This window comes from Amphiura filiformis, chromosome 11 (genome assembly GCF_039555335.1).
Source record: "Amphiura filiformis chromosome 11, Afil_fr2py, whole genome shotgun sequence".
NCBI classification, from domain to species: Eukaryota; Metazoa; Echinodermata; class Ophiuroidea; order Amphilepidida; family Amphiuridae; genus Amphiura; species Amphiura filiformis.
Genome location: NC_092638.1, coordinates 53332538 through 53340503, shown reverse-complemented (window position 1 = coordinate 53340503; position 7966 = coordinate 53332538).

The following is a 7966-nucleotide window of genomic DNA, read 5'->3' as shown; positions in this document are numbered from 1 at the left end:
ATGTTGGTTGTCTAGGGCCGTTTCTTCATCGCGGACGAGGCTAATGAAATCCTGCTTCCTGATTTTGGTCCAAATCTTCGATAACGGTGTATTTATAGGCACGGTCCACGAATATCGGAGGGCAGAATAACGCTCAATTTGCTTGATTTTCACAAAAACGGGCGAATATAACGAGGGGAACAAAGTGCATACCGTATTCACTCGATAGTTAGCACATGTGCTTACTATCGAGGGCTTTTGAAAACGTGCAAAAACGAAAAAAAATGAACAGCGCCATCCACAAAAGTGACAAAAGTGTAAAGGGTTTTGAGCAAATCATCGATACACATAGCTATATACGAACAATTAAAACCTACAAATTTGTGTGTTAACTACATTAGCTCAGTTGGTAAAGCGACAGACTTTGAATCATCTTAAGAAGAGCGAACTGAGTTCGAGGCTCGTTATAAACTTTTCCGTTGCTCTATTTTTATTTTGGGGTTTGAGCTTTTCTTGATAAATTTAATCTTTGTTTTTCATTTTGTTTCTTTATTGTTTTTTATTTGCTTTATTTTGTTTTGTTTTTTCTTTTCTTTTTCTCCTTTCTTTCTTTTTTGTTCTATTCATACTGGGGTCATGGGTTATTTATTCAAAACATACCTATATACTAGGGTGATTCACAAAAAATGAAATTGGTATTTTTCAACGGGACACCCCCTCATTTTGTTCATTTTGGTAATAAAATCATACCTGCAAAATATGAAAAAATTCAAAAAAGTTTAGGGGTGCTACCGGTCAATGAACTTTTGTACACAAAGTCAATGGGATTTATGAGCCATTTTCTTAAAAAAAAAAAAAAGCCATGTTAATTTTCCCTGATTGTGCCAAAAATATTTGATCATAGTGTGAGTAATGTCCTTAAAATAAATGCTAAAGAAAATTGTAAAAATGTTAACCCGCTTTCCAGAAAATTGCATTTTTGTGAAAACTGTTACATTTGGGGCAAGGCAGTTGCTGGAACATCCAAAATATTATGGTACTTGGCTAATATAAAGTTGTGTTTATGGGGCTCTAGTTCTTTCTTTTTTTAAAAAATGTATGTAGGTTTGTAACTGTAAATTATGTTATTCAAGTGTTGAATGTGTGTAGGTTTGTAATTTTATGTAAGTGTAGTGTAATGTTTAATGTGTAATCCAGTAGTAAATGTGTCTTAGCCACTCTAGCTCTTGTCACAAGTACCCGCACAAGTACCTTGCACAAGGTGTAGTTTTGAACTGGCCACTATCCAATGTTGTGACCCCAATTTATATACATTTCTTTTCAACCATGGTGAATCTAATCCTTCCTGTGGTCATTCAATTCAAACAATACAAATCTTCATCAGGTATGGCCATAATGACCACCCCTGATACAGATGTATGGATTTTGATAGTTACTATTACATAAGATTTCAAAAGCTGGTATCACCATTGGGGTAAACTAATATGTGAAGAATTTTAATCTTTTTTTTTTTCAACAGTTCAGTTCAATAAGGTATAAATTTGGGGTGCCTGTTGGGATTCCAGGGGATATCCCAGGGTATTCTTTTCTTGAGCTACACTCCCTCTGTCACTTTTGAAACATTTTTTATTATTACAGTCAACTATGAACTTTAATTTGGTAAAAACCCATGTTTTCACAAAGTTAGGTATATCATTGAACATTTACTTCAGTTTTGCAAGCCTGGTAGACTTTTTAGGCCCTGAAATAAGCGTTTGAAATTTTTGAAAAAAAATCCCATTGACTTTGTGTACAAAGTTCATTGACCGGTAGCACCCCTAAACTTTTTTGAATTTTTTTCATATTTTGCAGGTATAATTGTATTACCAAAATGAACAAAATGAGGGGGTGTCCCGTTGAAAAATACCAATTTCATTTTTTGTGAATCACCCTACTATATACGAACAATTCAACCTGCAAATGTATGTCTGAACCCCATTAGCTCAGTTTGGAAAACGCCGGACTTCGAGACATGATGAAGTTCAAATCTGTTCAGTATTTCACTATTTAGATTTTTTTCTCTGCCATGTTTGTTTTACAGGTCTTTTTTTAACTACGAATATAGGCCTACATTTGACAATTCTTGGAGGTTTTTTTTTGGGCTTTTTATTTATTTATTTATTTATTTATTTTTACCAAAGGAACAATTAGAGATCAGTTGGATTAAAAGTGGAGTGGTTACATAACTCCTTGGTAACTGGATCACGCACCTTTTTGAAGGCAAATAAATACGCTCATTTCGTTCTAATAGACAAAGTGATAATCGGATTACACGTAACACTTCGCTGGCGAATAATTGGATCAACTTTAAAATTTCACCCCTACATCCAATTTCATGCATTCCTACACCCATGCTACACCTCAATGGCAGACATAGCTGCTGGGACACAATAGAACAATAAATGGCGTTGAATGCCATAGACTTTGTGTTGCGATCATATCGATCGTGGTGCAGAACTCAAAAGCGTGATCCAGCTGACAGTGATAATCGGATTACACGTAACATTTCCCTTGCGAATTGTTACGCATAGTCTTGCTAAAAGTCGGTCGATACATGTTGAACTCAGCACAATTCAGAAATACGCGTTTTTGCTTTGAAAATTCTCGGTCAAATAAAAAACTTATTTTTTTCAGTAATGTTGAATAAAAAATGTTGAATAAAAACATAGTTCTTGGATATACATTTGAAAAAAATCCCGGTGTTAAAATTAGGCACGAAATTGTTTCCTGTGTGATTTTGATAGGACTCAGCTTCACCTAGACTGCGGAACTTAGTCCTCAATGATAGTCAGTCATTTATCTTTTGGTCTATGTCTGGTTCCCTTCATTGTAATGTCCTTCCATACTTCGCCAACCCACTTGGTGATCAGAATTCGTCTTTGGCGTATTTTTGGCCATTCAATCAGGGACTGGAAACAGATATTGATAGCTATTGTTATCAGATTACGCTATGTGTGAATTTTATTATTTACTCATGTTGCCCTACTAAATATAAAAAAAACATCAAAATATTCCAATATCTTTTTTAAGTTATGTAAAATTGTGTAAAATGTCTATCCTTTGTCGAACACAATTTCTGTGTAGCATGGAAAATCATTTACATAGGATTTTGAAGACAAAATGTGTGATACGGTTATTTTAGACAGAATGCTAGAACAAACAAAATTATATTTTTTCTGGAATGTGTACACCGTACGCTTGGTATTCCTACTGATTTCGATAGTGAAATAATTCTTAAGATGATGTTCTTTGAAGATTTATGTTGGCATTTCTAGAGTCTGTCATTATAGGCAAACATGTAGGCTCATTTCGCAATGTACAAGACAAGCCACGCGCTGTGTTGTAACTGTGCTTGATTCGTACCAGGGTCTGTTGATCAACGTATTATTCATGCTTGCTCAACTGAGGATAATTTGTAAACCAGCAACTCGCATGGTACAATGGGTGGAAGCCGTTTACAGTCCCTCCATATAGAGGCCTTGCATGTGACGTATCATCCCGTAAATATGGCGGACTACTCAAATGCATTCAATAAAAGCATGATTGCAATCTACCGTGACAGTTCGTCTCATACACATAACCCTGCACTACGATCAAATAGGTTGATGACAACATTTGATTGAATGGACTGCACTCCGCTATAACTACCGTGAAGGACACCGGTTCAAATCCTTTGTCTGGAGCCAATCGATAATTTCATGCAGGGCCTCTATACAAGGACCCTGATTCAATAAAGCACACAATGTAACAGGCACAATTGAATCGGAGCGGGATTTTACATGTTACACGATTTTTTTATTTTATTTTTCGTATTGCACAAAATCATAAAAGTATAATGGATAAGGTTAGAATTATAAAATGCAAAATATTTCTTTGCGGTTAAAAAGCATGTCCAGATCACGTTTAAGCAGGGAACCTCTATTATTATCGGGAATTGCCTGTTACACATGATCGCACACAAGGTCGTAAGCAATTGGTCGGACCTCATCTGCCCAGAACATATTGACCCAGGTCAGCATACCGCCATATCCTTCCCGACATGCTTAGTAGCCAAGTCCGTAGAAGAGTGGATCCACACACTATGTACACAAATATACATTTGGCCACATTTTATTATACGATTAATACGAATTTATTAAACATGGTAACAAATATTCTCTAGCAAATCGGTTATAGATGGAACTGGCAGGCATATTATAAATTCGGGATATTAAATATCTTCCTGACCAGCCAGATCTGCGCATGGTCAAAGACGAGTATCAGACCGACACAAACTGGCTTAGTCTCCACATCAGCCAGTTTGGTTCCGCCCCTCCACAGGGAGCGTTACCTGTGTAGGGGACTCGGTCGGACCTGGTCGGACCTCATCTCTCCCCATCGATTGTGTCCTATAATCCCCGACATTGCCCTTATGAAGTCACATCGCCCTGGTTTAAGTCGCAGTTATTGTGTCCTTCTTGATGTAAAACGAAGTCAGTATTTTGAAATAGACTGCGGAACTCAGTCTTCAATGATAGTCATTTGATAGAAGGGAACCAACCATCATCAGAGCCTTTGAAAATATGGAATTTCTGTAGCGTGTAATGGCAAAAGGACCATGACCACCTCATTTTAACATTGAGGGCATACCCAACAACATTGATGAATAAATAGCCCATGACCCCAGAAAAAAAAAAAAAAAAAAGAAAGAAGAAAAAGAAAAGAAAAGAAAAAACAAAACAAAATAAAGCACATAAGAAACAATAAAGAAACAAAATGAAAAACAAAGCAAAAAAAGATTAAATTTATCAAGAAAAGCTCAAACCCCAAAATAAAAATTAAACAACGGAAAAGTTTATAACGAGCCTCGAACTCCTGCTCAGTTCGCTCTTCTTAAGATGATTCAAATTATGTCGCTTTGCCAACTGAGCTAATGTAGTTAACACACAAATTTGTAGGTTTAATTGTTCGTATATAGCTATGTGTATCGATGATTTGCTCAAAACCCTTTACACTTTTGTCACTTTTGTGGATGGCGCTGTTAATTTTTTTTCGTTTTTGCACGTTTTCAAAAGCCCTCGATAGTAAGCACATGTGCTAACTATCGAGTGAATACGGTATATGATTTTTATAATATTTTCCTAATTTACATGAAGGTTTGGTTCACTGCCACTGACGGGACTACGAAAAAACACGATAGATTGGCTTGGCCTACTGTCTATAAACTATTGTGATCATTTCTGTTCAGGCACCTGATGATTATGTACTCTAAATGTAAAAGAGTGAAATTTTCACTCCCTGTCAAGAGTGAACTGATTTTCACTCTTATCGAGTAAAATTGGCTCCTATTCGAGTGACAAGAGAGAGTAATATAATTCACTCTAAAAAGATTGATTAGTTTTCACTCAATTAAGAGTGAATTACCACTTTTTGGGAGTGAGAGTCATTTCATTTCCACTCTTTTAAGAGTGGGTTTCAGTCATTTTAAGAGTGAGAAAGCACTCTTTTGAGCGTGAAATGTTTTCACTCTTTACAAAGAGTGATTTTCACTCTTCAAGGACTGGTCCCTAGAGTCACTCTTTGAAAGAGTGAAAATTCACTCTAAAAGAGTGAATTTTCACTCTTTACATTAAGAGAGTAACCGCTTCCAATGATCATTTCGTCCAATCATATGTGACCTGCTCCCACGAAATGAGCGTTAAGTCGCAAGTTGGATATTTCTAGACGTTCCAACTGATGATTTGATGTTCTTTATTTGAAGACACATGTATTGATCCTTGGTGGCGCTCTCAGCAAGCTGCACTCTTATTTATGGGCTCCGTAAAAACTACTGATTTTTGCATCATTAGTGGACCTAATTCGTCTTTTAATGACTTTCTTTTATTATGTAAGTAAATCGTCGTACTGATTGTATACGAATCTGAACATTTTCCAGCGTCATTTGTAACTTTGAACTGTTTTTAATATGTACTTCATCGTAACATAGCGTGTATACAGCGATATACTGTGTGTACAGACATATATCATCATTAGACTCTTATCCAGTCTCGTAGTTCATACTTAGTTATTATGAAGCCTCGTCTTTTTTTTATAGCAAGACTACCTTGTTGGACGTGAAGCAGAAGTGTGATAAACAGTATTATGCTCGAGTTGATCAACAGCTATGGACTAGATTAAAAGAACTTAAGATTGCCAAGTTAACAAAGCGGGGTTGTCGTGGTGGTAGGAATAATCGATCTATTGAAGTTATCACTACCAATAGAATTGGTACCAAATCTTTGCCTGCTGAGAATAGCGTCTCGTCACCAAGACAACGACAACTTGTCAAAGTTCCAATTAATCCCGGTGGTACCGACAATTTGCGATCCGATAATTTTCCAAAAGTTCGGTTCGCCACATGGAACGCCAGGTCTATGAAACGCCGCGGAAAATCAGCATCAATATGTGACCTTACTATTAATCACAAACTGGACATTCTCGTAGTAACTGAAAGTTGGCTCACTGGAGATGCTCGCGATAACCGTGCGTTAGCAGATATTTCCAACACGCTTCCTGATTATGCTGTTTACCATAAACCTCGGAAAGATCGCGGAGGAGGCATCAGTGTGATTCTTAGAAAGGGGTTTGAAATCACTGAGAACCATAGTGATTCATTCTCTTCGTTTGAACTTATGGATTTGTCTGTGTCCTCACACATGTCACATGGGCAACAACCTTTCAGACTATTGTCCGTGTACAGACCTCAACCATCGAAGCGTAACAAGCTGAAAACTTCAACATTTTTTAGCGAGTTTTGCCACATTACTGGAGACAATTTCCATCGTTCAATGTCGCGTTTTATATGCTGGAGATTTTAATTTCCATATGGATGATGAGAGTGACCGTGATGCTCTACACAAGCTTGATCTTCTTGAATCAGCGAGTCTTCGTCAGCATGTGACCGAGGCTACGCACATCAAAGGACACATTCTAGATCTCATCATTTCTCGAGATACGGAGAGTCTAGTAACACAAACATCAGTACACCGTGGTCTTCCATCTGACCATTATGCAGTCAAGTGTGAACTTGATGTTGCACGACCTAATGCAACGAAATGTTCTGTCCGTCACCGACAATTAAAGGACATTGATCTTAGTGCTCTTCGTGATGATGTTGTACACTCACCACTCATATTGACACCTGCTGATGATCTTGACGAACTTTCTGAACAATATCACAACGTCTTGCGCACGATTCTTGATAAACATGCTCCCGAGAAAACGCATGAGATTACCTTAAGACCTCATGCACCTTGGTACGATGAGAGCCTTAGAAATGCCAAAAGGAAGAAGCGTTCTTGTGAAAGAAAGTGGAAAACATCTGGTTTGGAGATTCATAAGCAAATCTTCCAAGAAAGCTGCTGTGACTATAAGAAACTTCTTGATAGTGCTAAGACAAAATACCACAAGTCTGTCATATCAAACTGTGATCAGAAACAACTGTTCAGTGTCATCGACAAATTGTCTGTTGCACAAAGTCCAACGGTGCTACCATCAAATGAATCTTCTTTAGATCTTGCAAACGAATTTGTGAAGTTCTTTGATCAGAAGATTCAGAAGATAAGAACATCACTTGACAACGCTTCTATCTCTGCTTCATCTGTTAATGTGGCTGACAAGTGTGATTGCTCTCTCTTGCAATTCCAGGAAGTTTCCGAGGATTATGTCCGCGAAATTGTGATGCAGTCGTCCAAAGCATCCTGCACCCTCGATCCGCTGCCAATGTCGCTATTCATGCTCTTGGTTGATGATCTTCTGCCTGCCTTTACAAAGATCGTCAATAAATCTCTTTCAACTGGTTACTTCCCGGACACCTATAAGGTGGCTCGCGTCAAGCCTCTTATCAAGAAGCCTTCTCTCGATTGCGAGGACATGACAAACTTTCGTCCAATATCAAATCTCCGGTTTGAATCAAAGCTGGTCGAACGCG